This window comes from Tenrec ecaudatus, chromosome 7, assembly GCF_050624435.1.
Source record: "Tenrec ecaudatus isolate mTenEca1 chromosome 7, mTenEca1.hap1, whole genome shotgun sequence".
Lineage (NCBI taxonomy): Eukaryota > Metazoa > Chordata > Mammalia > Afrosoricida > Tenrecidae > Tenrec > Tenrec ecaudatus.
In genome coordinates, this window is record NC_134536.1 from 99,089,919 (window position 1) to 99,106,778 (window position 16,860).

Sequence of the window (16,860 nt, forward strand, 5' to 3'; positions counted from 1 at the left end):
ATGGAGCAGAATGGGCGACTGTTTCATTCTGCTGCACATAGGATCTGTACGCGTGCAAGTCAGCTCTACAGCACCCGAGGATCAGAACACACACATACAGAATCCCAAACTTAGATATTTGTGGTAGCGTCCTCATCCACTTTTCTTTCTAAATGCGCATCTCTCCATAAGAATATTAAAATACTTAAAAATCATTTTATTGGGTGCTCATACAACTCTTACCACAATTCATTTATCCATCCATTGTGCCAAGCAAGTACATTTCTTGTCATCATCATTTTCAGTTTCTCATTTTTCTCACCTCCCTCCCCCACCCTGCCTCCTCATGAGCTCTTGATAATTTATAAATTATATTATTTTTTCATGTCTGTTGTTTTCCTTCACCCACTTTTCTCTTGTCTATACCCCCTGGGAGGGGGTTATAGGTAGATCATTGTGATCAGTTCCCCCTTTCTCCCCTCACCTTTCCCTTACTCTCTTGGTATGGCTACTCCCAATATTAGTCTTGAGGGGTTTATCTGTCCTGGATTCCCTGTGTTTCCAGCTCTTATCTGTATCCACGTGCATGCTCTAGTCTATTGTTCCTTAAGAACCTCAGTCCAAGTTTCAAATTTTGCCTGAAATACTCTTTTCTTTTGCTTCGACAGAGCAGCCTTTGACCAATGTATGGCTAAATGACATTTTACTGGTGGAAACGTTCTTATGAAGATCTTACAAAAATTGGTTTCAACCATTTTCAAGTAAAAATCATATTTACTGAGGTTCAGGGAGGATAAAGGATAAAGGACTTGACTCAGATCACATGCAACTGGAAAAACAACTCCAGTCGACATTCTGAGTCAAGTGCTGGGCCAGTGGTTTTAATTTGAGAAAACGTCTCTGTAAATACACTGTGGAGAAGGTCTCCAAGGCAGCTATGAAAGCCAACCTGAAGCAGAAGGTCTCTTTTCCTTCTTTCCCCAGCGACTTCCCCAAGGAGAAAATCCCCAAACAAATCTTCAAATGCGAGCTTTACAGCTACCCATAGAAACCTATAATTTCAAACCTTTTAAGGTCATTTTGAGAGAGAAGTTTAAGATTAAAAAAAAAGATGGAAAAAAAAAACCACTTCTGGTTTTCCAAACATTTTTAAGCCTCTGGAACTCTTTGGAAGGAGCCAGAAGCGGAAAAAGTAACTGGAACTGCTTGGGAAAAATTAGTAGTAGCTGTTGAAAAGAGCATTTATCAGTAATCCAGACAGCAAGCAGTTTGGAAATTGCTGAGCGGGCAAAGTGTGGCCAGAAATGACCAAACTTGGGGCATCGCTAGTCTGCAACCCTGCTTGACTTGGGGCTCCACTGCCAGGGGGGTTTGTCTCTCTTGGGCAGAGACAGAGGCACTCCCACCCGCAGTGACATCTCCTGTCGTCTCCTGTGTCTGGATATGGACTCTCACATTCCCAGGAATGCTGCAATTCTTAATGGCCTGATTACCCATTCCATTGTGAAGGGTCCATCTGTATATTTTTGAAGAATTTTGCTGAGACTGTAGAACCATCGACACAGAATCCATCTCAAATTTCTTAATTGATTTGTGAATCTGATAGACACAAAGTATGTTTGATTATTTTTGGTGTGCGCCTAAACAATTTCACATCAGTCAGGATGGAATAAAAGGCACCAGCCTTTCCTCTCCTCCGTTATTTTGGAACATAGACGACACAGTCCCATCCGGAAGAGTTTTCGCATACTTGTGTATGCTTATTTGCTTCATCAAATGTAATTCTTTAAGCAATGAATAGATCTATGATGTTATTCGATCTCGTTACCAATTCCCTCCCCCCCCCCAAGTGTCTGCTCCTCCCCTGCCCTTTGTTCTTAACCCTTTATAGAGATCTTTGTTTCCTCTACATTTAGGTTGTTAGATCATAATTTGTGAGAACTTCAGTATAGATGATTATATTCCTGGGGGAAAGATTCATGAGATATCCCAGTGGGGTATCATTTAAATATTTATAGTGAGGCACATAGGTGGCTGATATGAATGAGGTACCGCATGGCGTATTTTTTTTTCTTTTTTTTCTTTCCCATGTACCAGTGACCGGGCTATGGAGGCTGCTGAAAAAGAACAGCCCCCATGCATACATCACAGTATTGCTCTGGCCCATTGCCATCGACTGGAAAGCTGTACTTGAACAACAGCACCCAGCAACCACAGGGCGTCCGCATGGCGTATTTTTTAAGCCTCAGGTGAACAAATACGAAGCAAATGGAAATGTTTGCTTTCTTATAAACTTATTCAGATGGTCAAATTTTAATGTCAATATGTTGGCCAATTACTGTCTAATACTCTCAAAGGGACAGGGAATAAAGCAAATGTTTGTCGTATGGCAAATGTTTTTTACAAACAATATACTATAATATCCTTTCCTTACCGAAAACGTAACAAAAGAATAACATTAGCTATTTTTAGTTTTTACAGCTTTCTAAATTTCAAAATATGGGAGGCTTTCTTAAGATATACATCATAAAGTACATAAGTATTTTTAAATGTCCATCTCCTTATCACCTTCTTCCTGAGATTCCTAAGGTACTGCTATGTTAAGCAAAAACTGATGTAATATGGCATGTCGTTGTTGTTGTCAGGTGCTGCTGGGTCAGTTCTGACTCATGGCGGCCCTATGGACAACACTGCCTGGTCCTATAGCATCCTCACAATTGCTTTTATGGTTGAGACCAAGTGTGACCACCATGAAAAGCCATCGTGCTAACTGTGTTCATTGTTGCTGCCCTGCTACTTTACCAAGCATGGCAGTCTCTCTTGAACACATGTTCAAAGTATGTGAGAGGAAGTCTTGCCATCCTTGCCTCGAAGGCGCCTTCTGGGCTTGCAGCAGCAATGGTAGATATGCTTCTGCTGGGATTGAATGTGATTGCCTTTGGCCAGGATAGAGGAAAAGCCAAAGCCTCCCTCAGTCAGAGGAGAGGATTCTTTGTGCTGTAACTAGTCTTGCTATACCGTTGTAATGAGCAGGCCTGCTTGACTAGGGACCTGCACCTTTCCTGGTTCATGCTTGTCATTTTCTTCAAATGGATTTATTTCTGCTCTCTGAAGCCAAAATCCTGATTGGGAATATCCTCCATGGGAAACCACCTCCAATCATCATGCCACGGACCTTGATGTTCTTGCCGGCTATTGGCAATAGACTGCTGTTTTCTTCCACCAGCTGGTTCAGAATTCTTGTTGCAATCACCCTGTAAAAAGTTCTCCCTTTGCCACCGCCCAGTTACCGGAGCTACGTTGTTTCCCGAGCTTTCCCGAGCTGCTCCTCTGAGCAGTGCCATCCTCCTCTCCCGAGTTTCCAAATGTAGGCCTGTCATTGATGCTGCTCCTGGTGAGGTCAAGGATGAATTAGTCTAAGACAATTAGGATGGATTGAAAGAAAAGTCACACCCTGTTTGTGACAGTAAATCTATCTTTGGAGTGATTTGGGATGCTGTTGTGGTTAGGTGACATTGAGTCAGTTCAGGCCCGTGTGACCCGATGCATAACAGAATGAAACTGCACATCATCCTGCACCATCCTCACAATCACTCCCAAGACTGAGACCATTGCTTCAGCCACTGTGTCAATCATTCTCATTGAAGGCCTTCCTCATTTTTCGCTGCCCCTCTACTTTAGCGAGCATGATGTCCTTCTCCAGGGACTGGTCTCTCCTGATAATATGTCCAAAGAATGTAAGACAAAGTCTTGTCACCCTTGCCTCCAGGCACAGTCTGGCTGTACTTCTTCCAAGACAGATTTGTTTGTCCTTTGAGCAGTCAATTCTCCAGCACCGCACTTCAAATGGATCCATTCTTCTATGGTCTTCCCGGTTCACTGCCCAACTTTCACAATCATATGAGGCAATGGATTTGGGACAGGTTGGAAGAAACGGTGGGCAGAGGAAATTTAAGTGCTCCCTGTGGACTCTCCATGCCATGGGCCTCAATGTTGCTTTTTTGTTTACTAGGTAATTCGTCCTTTGTCTCAAGTTATTGCTAGAGGGCAGAAAAAGAACTAATCCAATTAGCCCTTATAAAAAGCCCAATGCAGTCATTTCAATCATTGACAAGTAGACTTACATTATATACTAATCTAAAGAAGTTATTCATCTCAGTCACTTTAGACAGTGTGGAATATTAAGAATGGGGAAACTATTCTTTGTAATGTGTAATTATTATGTAGAGACTATGTGGCTAGCTTCTATAGTTTTCTGCATATGAGGCTATAAAAATTATGGGAGTCAAGAGCTCACTGACATGTCACTTCATCCACTATAGTCCCAGGTAAAATCCTTTTCATCTAATTTTTTTAACAGAATACTCATACAGAATATTTATTTCTTACTCTTCTCAAATACTTTTCTATTTTGTTTGTATATATATGCATTTTTAAATTTATAAACATGTTTCTCTTTCTTGTGACCTCAAAATGATTCACAATGCTCTGTGGCTACTCCAGACTACTTGCTGAGAAAATGGAATGGGCAGGACTTGAGTACCATGGCTTGCATAAGAGGTGGAGGACGAAAGCCTGAATCCAGAGACCACCAGACATGAGGACAGGTAAATTACACAGCCCATCAGCAGAAATAGGTAACAGAATTTTATTAGGGAAAGCAAGATCTCAAATACCAAAGTAGGATAATAATAGGTGAAATTTTCAGTAAAAGAAAGAATGTTAGAGTAATACTAGTGATTGTTATAGAACTCTCATTCACTACGATCCAAACAATTCTGGCTCATCGCCATCCTATAGGACAAAGTAGAATTGTTCCTTAGGGTTTTTGAGGCTGTAAATCTTTATGGGAGCAGATAGCCTCATCTTTCTCTCAAGGAGTGGTTGGTGGGTTTGAACTGCTGACCTTGTGGTTAGCATAACCCACTATGCTACCCAGGTTCTTAGTTATAGAACTCTTAGCTTCAATTTTTCTGTACATTTTTAAGGAGTCATGGATTATAGCCTAGATCCTCAGGTCGGCACACTTCCCTTAACAAATCAGAAACCACCATCGTGTGTAATTGACTTGGGAGTCAAATTTAGAGTAAAGGACCATGACCAAAGATGATACTTAACAGACATTTACTCTTTGCACCCTTCAAAGGTATCTTAGAATTTCACTTCCTCACAGTTTCTCTAACGTTTCATCAACCAAAAAAGTTATTAAGAGTCTACTGTGTAAAAAAAAATATTGCCTGCTTCACCCAAGGGATAGGATTCATTAATCAGAGGATGCTAATCTAATGTAGCTGTTGGCTGATATAAAGTGTATATCAAATAACTACTATTGTCTTAGGAGTAGATGGTGTTAAATGGAAAACGCGTCATTAGAGTGAGCATGGATTTGGGTAATTGGAACTTTACAAAGGGGCTGAGTTGCTCTTTAAAGATTAGTAATGGAAATATTTGTATCAATCATTTACATTTTATTCAGATTACAGTGTCAGAAGTGAGAGGGCAAGACTGTGCCTCACACACTTGGTACATGTTACCTGGGAGAACCAGTCTCTAAAGAAGGACATCATGCTTAGTAACGTGGATGATCAGCAAAAACAACGAAGATCCTTTCTGAGGTGAATTGACCCAGTGGGGCAGCACGGGGCTCAAGGAGAAGCAACACTTGTAAGCATGGTGCAAACCAGGACAGTGTTTCGTTGTGGGCAGTTGTGTTGTGCATAGGGTTGCCATGAGTTGGAACTGACAGTACCAAAAACCAGCAACAGAGTATTAAACATAATACAACCATTTTTAAGGTGTTGAGACCTGTGCAGTATCTGTCGCTAAGGGTTACATGCTGTTTTCCATCCAGATGAAATCATGGAATTCGTAGCCCCCCGATTAGAGACTAGGGCTTTTAAATGAAGAGTGTCCCATTGCACGCTGTTTTCTATCTCGTGAGATGGCTTGAAATAAAGTGCTGTCCAATTGAGGGAGTTGCGATCATGGTTTTGCAAAAATAATGCACATGCTATGCATGTTTGTGAGCTACATAACTTTTACCATGTTTATAACTTCAATTTCCTTTTAATTTGTCCAATGGACTTAATGTTAAGTCTTTGTCTTGAAGCCTGTTCCCTCTGAGGTTTGGTTTCCAGAAAAAGATCTTCATTAGCCTAACTCAAGTTTCTAAAACACCCTCATTCCTGGCAGGATTCCATCAGTGATTTGTAAGCTGCTTTTTCTAATGCAGGAAGATTTTGCTTTTTCCCCTTGGAAACGGATCTTACCCAGTGGCTGGTCCCCGCCCTGGAGATGTGTGTGTCTGCACATGCCAGGCGGGAGAAGTCCCTCAGATATGTGAGGCCATTCTGTCCATTGTCCACCTGGCCACCGCCACTCTTGGCCCTTTTGAATCTAACCACAATGGGACGAGGCAGTGCATGCGTGTATTCACAACATCCTGGCACCCAGCTTCATGTGAGGCTGGTACTGCAGGTAACTATCCCCACCCACTGGAGGAGCAGTGAGTTTTCAGGCGGATGCAGCTGTGCCAGCCTTTTTTCTGTTCTCCCGCCCATCTTTGGCATGATGCCCCTGGGCTCGGATTAGCTGCCAAGAATGCTATTGCTCTCCAGCTCAGATATGGAGTGTCTCAGGGCAAACGCACAGCGTCAATGGTTTATTCTGGGGAGACTACAAAAGACATCCCTAACTTCCTGATCACTGTTTGTATTGTATATACATATACTATCAAAAGTAACATTGAAATACTGACTGAGGGTGGATGAGACTGACATTCACATCTGGGATTGCCAGATACTGCAGTGTCCTAGGAAGGAATGTTTGAGCAGAACTTCATCATTGCCACCCAGTATGAGTGTGTGGATGTTATTTCCTTGTGTGCATTATCTAAGGAAAAGACAGTGATTAGAGAATAAAAAGTGGATTGACTCACTGAGTGTGAATACAATAATTTGTATTCGCAAATTGATTTGTGTTTATTTTATTTATTTTTTGTCCCTGGAAACCTAGTATTAAATGTTATAGAACCAACAAAGCAAAGCAGTTTATTTATAATTAATGAAATTGGTGGCACAAATCCATTGTACCATTTGTATGCGATTAATCGGAGTGGTTGGTGCTGAGCTGCCCTTGAGTCAGTTCTGACTCACAGTGACCCTATCTACAAACACCAAGTGGTCTTACATCTGAGCCTGCTGGGGCAACCACTGTGTAGCCATCTTGATAAACATTTTCCTCGCTTTTGCTGTCCTCTGCTTTACTAAGCACGCTGCCCTTTCCACGAACTGGTCTCTCCTGACAACATGCCCACAGTCCCTCAGACAAAATCTCCACATCCTGGCCTCTAAGGAGTGTTCTGATTACACTTCTTCCAACACAGATTTGTTTGTGCTCCTGGAAATTCATGGTACTTTGACTGTTCTTCTCTAGCACCACAATTCAAATGCATGGATTCTTCTTGATCTCCCTTATTCAATGTCCAACTTTCACAGGCTATGAGGCCACTGAGTATACGGTGGCTTAGGCTCCCCTTACTCCTCAAATAATGTCCTTGCTTTTTAACATTTTAAGGAGGCTTTGTGGAACAGATGTACCCGACGCCATGTCTTGTTTGACCTGACCACTTCTTCCATGAGTGTTGATTGTGGATTCAAGCAAGACACAATCCTTGATAACTTCAAACTGTTCTTAATTTATCATGATGAGGATTTTTATCATGTGAGGATTTTGCTTTTCTTTACATTGAGTTGTAAAGGCTGCTGAGTAGACTTGCAAAAAAATACAGAGGAGCTAGGATTTGTGGGTACCATTAGAAGGACCTGAATGGACTGCTTGCCTTTGGAGTGTCCTAGTTCTGTTGGAACACAAATATCCTAGGTTAACATAAGTTGTAGGAGCGAGCCTCTGCCTGACACCGGGAACCCCGGGCAATTAACAAAAGGGCATACAGGGCAACCACGATAACAAGTTGCTTCAGATAATGAAGCAATCTGAACCTGGAGGCTGGTTCCATTTCCCTTGGTAGAAAAGTCCTCGGCGCCTGCATTTATGAACGCATTAACCAGCTAAATCCAGTTGGTCGTAAGAATGGCGGTGGAAAAGGAATGGATTTGTGCAAACCGTTGTGGATAGAGTTGCACATGGCCACAAGCTTCCCCTTTCTTGCCAGAGGCGTCTGCCATTATCCAAATCAAAACAGGGCTCGAATTTGATCAAAGGCCAATTAGTTCATGCAAACATGAATTAGCAAGGAAGCTTGTAGACCATGATCGGGATTTCAGGCATCTAAACATTTTTAAAGCCCAACACGAACAAGCTTATTTCGAAATTGAATAGACAGGCTGACAATGTAAAATCAAGGGAGCCCCTGAGCTTTGAAGTCCCTTCCCTTTAAGGAGAGGAGGGCGTGCCCGCGTGCATTTTTGGCAGCTGGGGCTCTGTGGCTAGGTGAAAGTATTCAGCCTAACCATGAATGGGAAAGAATTGATAATTTAGGGCAGAGCACAATGTGTTCAATTGAACACACAGGGAATTATATAATATGACAGAATGCCAACAGCATCCAGGGGCCTCTGGTGGAGCTAGTCTTCAGCAAACTGGAAAAGTTATCTCCTGTTTGTCTAAGCATGCCACTGATAGTCCTCCTCCCAAGACACATTCCAACCATTTATGTTTCATGCTTCCTGGAAAAACGAGTCGCAGACGCCTGGAAGACTTTGCTACTTTATGACATTTCTGCCAGCATTTCATTAGAACCATATTTAGTTGAATACCTTTGGAAGAATTTTATATACAAAAAAAAGATGAAGAATGCTAAATTGAGTTTTAGCATGCTATTATATTTTGGCAAATGGTAATTAGCTTGAAAGAGAACTGCCATTTTCAAAGTAATATTTGTTGATTCGATATGTATATATTCTTTGTATATAATATATTTTTGGTGACTTTATACCCATGTAACAAACTAAAACTGCTGTTTCCCAAAACAGAACACAAACAACAAGATGGAATATTTGGTTTATACGGTGTCACGTAGGCACGAATTAAATGTACCAGGAGAGCACGACATCTGATTCCTCATGTTGTGACGGAGGCCAGCATTGGTGGCAGGAAGTTTGGCCTCAACGAGATCATTGTATATACCTCACACTCATTGCTCAGGAATACCAATAATTTGTATTCTCAAATTGGTTTGTATTTGTCTTTTATTTATTTTTTGGTTCCTGGAAACTGCAAGAATGAAATGTTATAGAACCAGCAAAGCAAAGCAGTTTATTTATAATTAATGAATTTGGTGTCAAAAATCTATACTATTTGTATGCTATTAATCTATACTCTTATCAACAGAGTGGCAAAGGACACCGATGGCAGGTGTGGGCAAGACTAAGCTGTAAGGATGGGAAAAGAAAAAGGGACAAAAGGAGGTTTTGCTTAGAAGACATTGAGTTTATTTTAATGGCGGTGGAATGATTTGGAAAAGTATAGTAACTTCAATCAGTGTTACAGAATTGTCCATGTAGAACAGTTGAAATGGCAAATGTCATGTGCATAGTTTTACCGCAATTAAAAACAGTTGTATGGGAGGTGGGAGGAATACGCTGTGCAGGAGATTCAACCAATGTTGTTATATCAAGATCTATGAAACCAAAAAAGATAGATTTTAATTTATTTGAACCACATTTAACCATGAGCGCACCAAATGCTTTCTGATCTTGATTATTATAGGTATGGTTAGTGCAGAACTGGGGCTATTTTGAAGTCGTCTTGCAAGTAAGAGAGTCAGGAAAACCTTGGCCAATGTCTGGTGGGTACAGGTTATACAGCTGACTGCCGATCACAAGGGCAGCAGTGTGAAACTACCAGCTACTGTGTGGGAGAAAGACCAGACTTTCTTCTCCCTTCAAGAGTGACAGTCTCGGAAACCCCCAGGGACAGCCTTTCCTGGCCTACAGGGTCACTGTAGCCGGCATCCCCTTGCTGACAGGGACAGTGCTGAAGACGATGGAGAGGTCATTGAACTTAGCCTCTTAAGTACACATACAGGATGAGAACTTGTTTGACAAAAGAAGATGAAATTTTATGAGAACTCAGTATGCTCTCCAAAATGTTATTTACAAGATGAACTTGTTCCCAAATCCCTTTTTAATAAACAATATGAATCTTTTGTGCCATAAAGTTTGTGAAGTTTCAACTAATGGCATTTAAATGTATTGAGACAACAGACTACATAAAACAAAGGCCAGACTTATTTTAATCATGGGTTTGCATTTTTGCATGTTTTATAAGAGAAATAGGCAACGTAAAAGTCATTGTGCTGATGTCAGGAATCACCATTTAAAGCCATCAGTAATTAGACTATGATTTGGGATTCTTTTTCATAACTGAATCAAATTCACTCTTACTGAAACCTGTTAGGCCATCCTAGCATCTATGGTCAGGGTTACAGTTTCCTACTGCGGCAGCAGTTTGTAGGAATGAAAAACGGCAGGCCTCATGTCTGTCTGGATCTGTGCCAGGTCTGTGAACCAGACACCCTCACAAGGACCACGTGGCAGAGCCGGCCTTCATCCTGAGGGCTCCGCCCTCGACTCCCTGGAGATTCTTAGACTTCCATTCCCATTTCGCTTCCTCGTCCTCCTTTTTCTCCTCTCCTCCTAGTCCTCTTCTCTCCGAAGTTCCCCTCCTCCACACTCTTCATGCTTAGAAATTATTTGTGGACAGAGGATTTGTGCATTGTTGCAAAGTAGGAAACCAAACAAATAAACAGTGTTATCCTACTACCCATGGATCACTGTTTTATCTTTGAAATGTATGCCCTTCCAGATCATATATACACGTGTATGTGTAAAAATACATATATGTTGCACAAATGCTTTCATATATATATCCACATATAGAATATATAACTATATAATCATTTACATACACATATAATTTCTACCCATCCCCTCTGTGACTGCAATCATACATATATATATTCTCATAAAAGCATTTATACACACAATGTACCTATGTAGATGTGTGTATTTATGTGATTTTTTATAATTTACTTTCTCCAATCAACCATCTCCTTAATATTTCAGGAAATCTACTTAATATTTCAGTAAATTTTCATCTCATATTGTACCCAAACCTTATTTAATTTCTGCAGTTGATTCCAGAATGACCTTTATATCTAGTTTGTCCTAAATAGTATCCAATTCACAGTGCTACTCCTTACATTCTGTTGATAGGCCCTATAAAGCTCTTAATTCAACACGGTCCTTTAATCACGATGCTGATTTGTGATTATTCTCTGACTTCCTTAGACTGCTTCCACTTATTCTACAGAATGTGTCTCCTCTGGAAGACATTTCCTAGAAATCAGAGAGGAAGAGTCCTGGTGGGTCTTCTGAGACGGGATCCAGCTTGTTTTCTACATGGACAACGTTTTCAGAGTCTGTTCAGATAAATAAATACTCGTTCCATCTAAAAGTTCCAAGATATTTTCTTATCCAACAGGAGATGCTCACTTGTGTATCTTTTGCAGCAGAACAGATTTGAGCTCTTTCATTGTGCAAACTGGGGAATCCTCATCTGAAAACATGTTTTTTAGTCTATCTATTACATTTTATTTTCTTCCAAAACACCCATAATTTCCTTGTTAGAACTTCTATCCCTCTTTTAGGTTTTTCTGAATGCCTTTTACTTTTTTTTGACTTTCATTACTGTTCTTCAAGGTATTTCTTAAAATCAGTATATTACCTGAAAAATATTAAGCTGGAAAAATTTTAAAAAGAACGTAGCAGTAACAAATAATCAGTCTCTGATCCTGGCCAAATTCTTCTCGATTTATCTTAGTTTGAAATTCATGTTTTTAATCTTTAGGAAATATATATTTTTGTATTGTCTTAAGATCTCCTTAAGCACTCTTATCTTGAATTTTTATTCAGATTATTATCAGCCCTAGTGGTGTAGTGGTTACTCATTAGGCTTTGATCTGCAAGGTGAGCAGTTCAAAAGCAACAGCTGCTTCCTGGGGGTTTCTACTCTCGTAAAGAGTTACAGTCTGAGAAACTCACGGGGGCAGTTCTGTCCTGTCCTGTCCTGTAGCATCACAAGGAGGCAGCCTGGACTCCATGACTGTGAGGTTGCGTGTTATTTTTGCACAGGAGTATTATCTCACTATGTGTATTCAAATTATGAATACAATCCTTTTTAAAAACTGTGGACGCCTTTGAACTTACCCTGAGAGCCCACGGGGGCTCAGATTATTTCTCGATCTGCTGACCTTACAGTTAGCCGTCCAGCATGACACCGCTGCACTGCAAGGTGTTGGGATAAGTTCATTTGTTGCTCAGTTATAATCGTTTATCATGTGTTTTCCCAGTATGGGGTACTCAGAAAAAATGATCTGAGTTCTTGTGTCTCGTCAAGTTCAGATCTTTCACTCTGCGAAGTAAGGAAAGCGTGGCTGAATCTAGGATAGTTGGGTAGTGTGTCTTTTCTCTGAGTGGGTGTCTCCACAGAGAATTACAGCCTTGGAAACCCACAGGGGCAGTTCTGACCTGTCTATAGGGTCATCATGAGTCATGACCACTTGATGGAAGTGAGTTTGTTCGGGGATTTGGTATCAACGACTGAGTGAGAGCGCTCCAATAAAGTGCTAGTGGCCCCCAAGGAATTGGATTGCTTGCTGCCAAGGCAAATGAGGTGGATAGAATCGGTGACAGGTAAGGTTACGTGCAAATGTGACTAGGCCACGGTATTTAGATGTTTGGCAGTTATGCAATTAAGTGATTTGGTCGTTATGTAATAATGTTGTAATCCTCCATTTTGAGATATGCCTCTCTGCCTGTGGTTTGGTCCCATTTTTGAATGAGTTGACTTTATGAGTTGACGTTATGTTACTGAGGCAGGATACAATCTATGGAATTAGGCAGTGTATTGATTCAATGTCCATTGAGATATAAATGAACTGAACAAGTGAACAGAGGCGGGACCTACCTACTATCTCCAAGAAACAGAGCTGAGACCGGCTGAACCATGACATTTGGACCATAGGAACCTTCTAGGCCCAAAAGAAAATAGAAAATTTCCTAGGTAAGTTAAACCTGAAGGTGTTGACAGGAGATAAAGATCTTTTCCCAGATCGAGCAGAGAGAGGAAGCTGTTTCCTGGAACTGGAGCTCTGAATTTGAACTTCTAGCCAGTTGGAGCCCCCCAGGGGTGGTGGTTACTGTGGGCTCTGATCCACATGGTCGGCTCCAGTCCCTGAACAGTGACATTCTCTGATACCCACAGCGGGTCGCTAGGAGTCAGCATTGACTCGATGGCAGGGAGTTTGATCTGGGAGAAAGCGAGAAAGAATAAATGGCTCTCTGTTAAAACCATTCACTTGTGATGCTTCTGCTATTGCAGCATGGTATCACTAACACATCCTACTGAGGACGAGGAGAGGAGGAAGAAGAAAAGGCCCACATTCATTTTTTATTATTCTACAGAGAACTAAGACTACTGAGTTGAATTTACAGAGACAGAGTGACTTGGGATAAATATGGAAAAATGTACGACATCTCTATGAAAGCAGCTGCCTTGCAAATAGTGTGTTTCTTATGACTAGAATTATGCAAGGAGACCATGGGACTGCATCTTGGGGATGCTGCAGAGGAATTCCTACATGGGGTAGGAGGTTGACCTAGAAACCTCTACATGCTCTTCCAATTCTGGGATCTTATGAGTCTATTATTTCATTGAAAACCAAATATCTAACTATCCTCTCCCTAAAGAAAATACATTTAAAGCAAAATTTATTTTCTCCTTTCTCTCAATAGCTATAAAGATATGGTGAAGTAAACCTAGATCGTATGATTACCAAATCACCTTAATTTAAAGTTATAATGAAATGTATAATTGATGTCACTTTTAATAACATATACTTATACTTTATGAAGGCAAGATGTTTGGTCTCCTGCAGTGCACAAATGATTTGCTGGTTTGAATCCCCCAATGGCACCGAGGAAGCAAGGCTGGGTGCTCCATGGTAACTGTAGAGGCTGCGGCCCAGAAAACCCTGGGGGGCAGTTCTGTGCTGGAACATGGGGCGTCATTGTGACATCAAACCGACCTTGATGGCTAAGGGGGTAGCCATTAGAATAGAAATGTAAGCAATATAATTTTTATCAGCACTATCTTGCCCTATTATAGCTTTTAATTTCTTAACTTAAATGCTCTTGAATATATGTTTTCATTATGTTAAAATTTTCTTATAACCTACATTTAAAAATCCTTTTATTAGGGGCTCATACAACTCTAATCACAATCCATACATACATCAATTGTGTAAAGCACATTTGTACATTCATTACCCTCATCATTCTCAAAACATTTGCTCTCCACATAAGCCCGTGGTATCAGCTCCTCATATTTTCCCCTCCCTCCCTACTCCATCCTCTCTCATGAACCCTTGATAATTTATAAATTATTATTTTGTCATATCTTTCACTTCACCCACTTTTCTGTTGTCCATTCCCCCAGGGAGGAGGTTATATGTAGATCCTTGTAATCAGTTCCCCCTTTCCGACTCACCCTCCTTCCACCCTTCTGGTAGCTCCACTCACACCACTGGTCCTGAAGGGATCATCTGTTCTGGATCCCCTGTGTTTTCAGTTCCTATCTGTTCCAGTGTACATCTTCTAGTCTAGCCAGATTTATAAGGTAGAATTGGGAACATGATTGTGGTGGGGGTGGGGTGAGGGGGAGAGGAGGAAGCATTTGGGGAGTAGAGGAAAGTTGTATCTTTCATCATCGCTACACTGCACCCTGACTGGCTGTCTCCTCCCCGCCACCCTTCCATAAAGGGATGTTCAATTGCCAACAGATGGGCTTTGGGTCTCCACTCCATACTCCCCCTCATTCATAATGATATGATTTTTTGTTCTGATGATGCCTGATAACTAATCCCTTCGACATCTCGTGATTGCGCAGGCTAATGTGCTTCTTCCATGTGGGCTTTGTTGTTTCTCAGCTAGATGGCTGCTTGTTTACCTTCAAGCCTTTAAGACCTCAGACACTGTATCTTTTGATAGCTGGGCACCATCAGCTTTCTTCGCCAACCTACATTTTTATTAAAAATTAGTGGAGAATAATGAAAAGAACAGTTATTAGATACCAACTTATAGGTACCTACTTCAAGTCATGAATGATTGTGTCCTTTCTTTGATGAATATGCCCTCTCATCAATAGATACGCTATGGCGTCAGATAATGAAATAACATAAATTATTTTTTAAATCTTATTGATCATATAATCTGAATCTTAATTTTTAGGATGACAAAAATGATCAATAAGATTAAAAAATAATTTATGTTATTTTATTATCTGACACCAAAGATACTGTTATTACCACAGCTACCTACCTGTATGAGAAGTCTTGAAAACTTCAGAGTTATGAAAAGTAGAGTCCAGGAAAGCAGGAAAGTTACACGCTTCTTCAATATGCTAATATTTCATACGGTTATTATAGACATTTAAAGTCCCTAAATCAGCCAGTCTTCACAGAGCTCACAGGGTTTTGAGGTTTACACATAGTTTCTTCCTGGCTGCCATGAGGGAATCTTCTGAACCAGAGCAAAGGGGATACATCTTTCATCTTTGTTCTGTATGTTTCATTGAATTTGGTCTAAAGACCCACTACTCTGCAGTAGTGGAGATGGTCTGAATTATTTTGGCCAGACTCAGGAAGCTATTTTGAACTATCAATGGAAGCCTAAAATGTCGAGCCACATTGCTGATTGGTATTGGTTAGAGTGCTGATGGATGCTTCACACTTGGGTTTCTTTAACGCCACATCAATGTGCCTGCAAAACCACAATGTAGCCAAAGCCAATAATATGAGTTGGCTGGCAAAATAGGAGAAGTCACCATAAAAGCTGCTGTCTTTTCATCTTCACCAGATGGGGGACAATTTTTCTTTGATCAAAATAAATACCAACTTCAGTTTCGTTGATTCGCCCATGTGTCACTTAAATATTATTCAATGTCAAGTACTAATACTCTGAACATCTTAAAAATAAAATCTTAAATTGAAATCTCCATATTAATCATACCCAAACATTAAACAGGATGCACCCTTAACCAAAGCAAGTTACAATTGTACCTTAACAACTTGAGCTTATTGAAGCAAATTCAATATTCAACCTATACCTTTTCCAGGGCTTTCTGATGATTCTGTCTAGATCTACCCTCTGCTGTGAATTACATTTTTACCCTAGATATAATGAATCAGAATCTACATTTTAACTAGATACCTAGGTGGATACAGAAGAACCACCTGTAGATCTTGCTGAAATGTGGATTCTGATTTAGTTTATCTGGAGTGGAATCCATGTTCTCATCAGGAATTTGAACCGAAAAGAACTGGTAAAAAGTTTTTCTTTTTTCATCCAAAGGAAGCTGTTCAGAAATATGCTTTAAATCAGTAGTTTACTAGCCATTATCTACAACAGCATATGCCTGAGATTATGAAGCTGCACTGTATAATCCCCTAGCATATTGGTATAAAATTTGAGAAGTATTGTTTGAGAAGGAAAACAAACACTCTCGATTTGATAAACTACTGGATCACCTCAGCTTGTCCCTCTCCTGCCCCATCTCTGTCAGGAAAGGCTGAACTGCATGGGCCATATCCATCAACTCCATAGGCTTTTTGCTTTTCATTAAGTTCACGATGGAAAATCCCAGCAAAGGATAGGGAGAAGAAAAGGGTGGCTGATACCCAAATCTGTGCCCCCCTGCCTTTCTCCAGACAGTCATTTCAAGCTACCTGGGTCTTTCAAATGGAGGTCACTACAAAATTCTTTCCCAAATTCTGACGAAAGCTGCCTCTCCCTGTCCCGC

The 16,860-nt window shown here is 40.7% G+C and overlaps 1 non-coding gene across 1 annotated transcript; it reads right to left on the minus strand.

Moving 5' to 3' along the window:
• Positions 1–2,065: 2,065 nt before the first annotated feature.
• LOC142454145 (small nucleolar RNA SNORA84) lies at positions 2,066–2,199 on the minus strand. The gene has a single exon (XR_012785666.1). It is a non-coding gene; the product is annotated as a small nucleolar RNA SNORA84 (small nucleolar RNA).
• Positions 2,200–16,860: the final 14,661 nt, after the last annotated feature.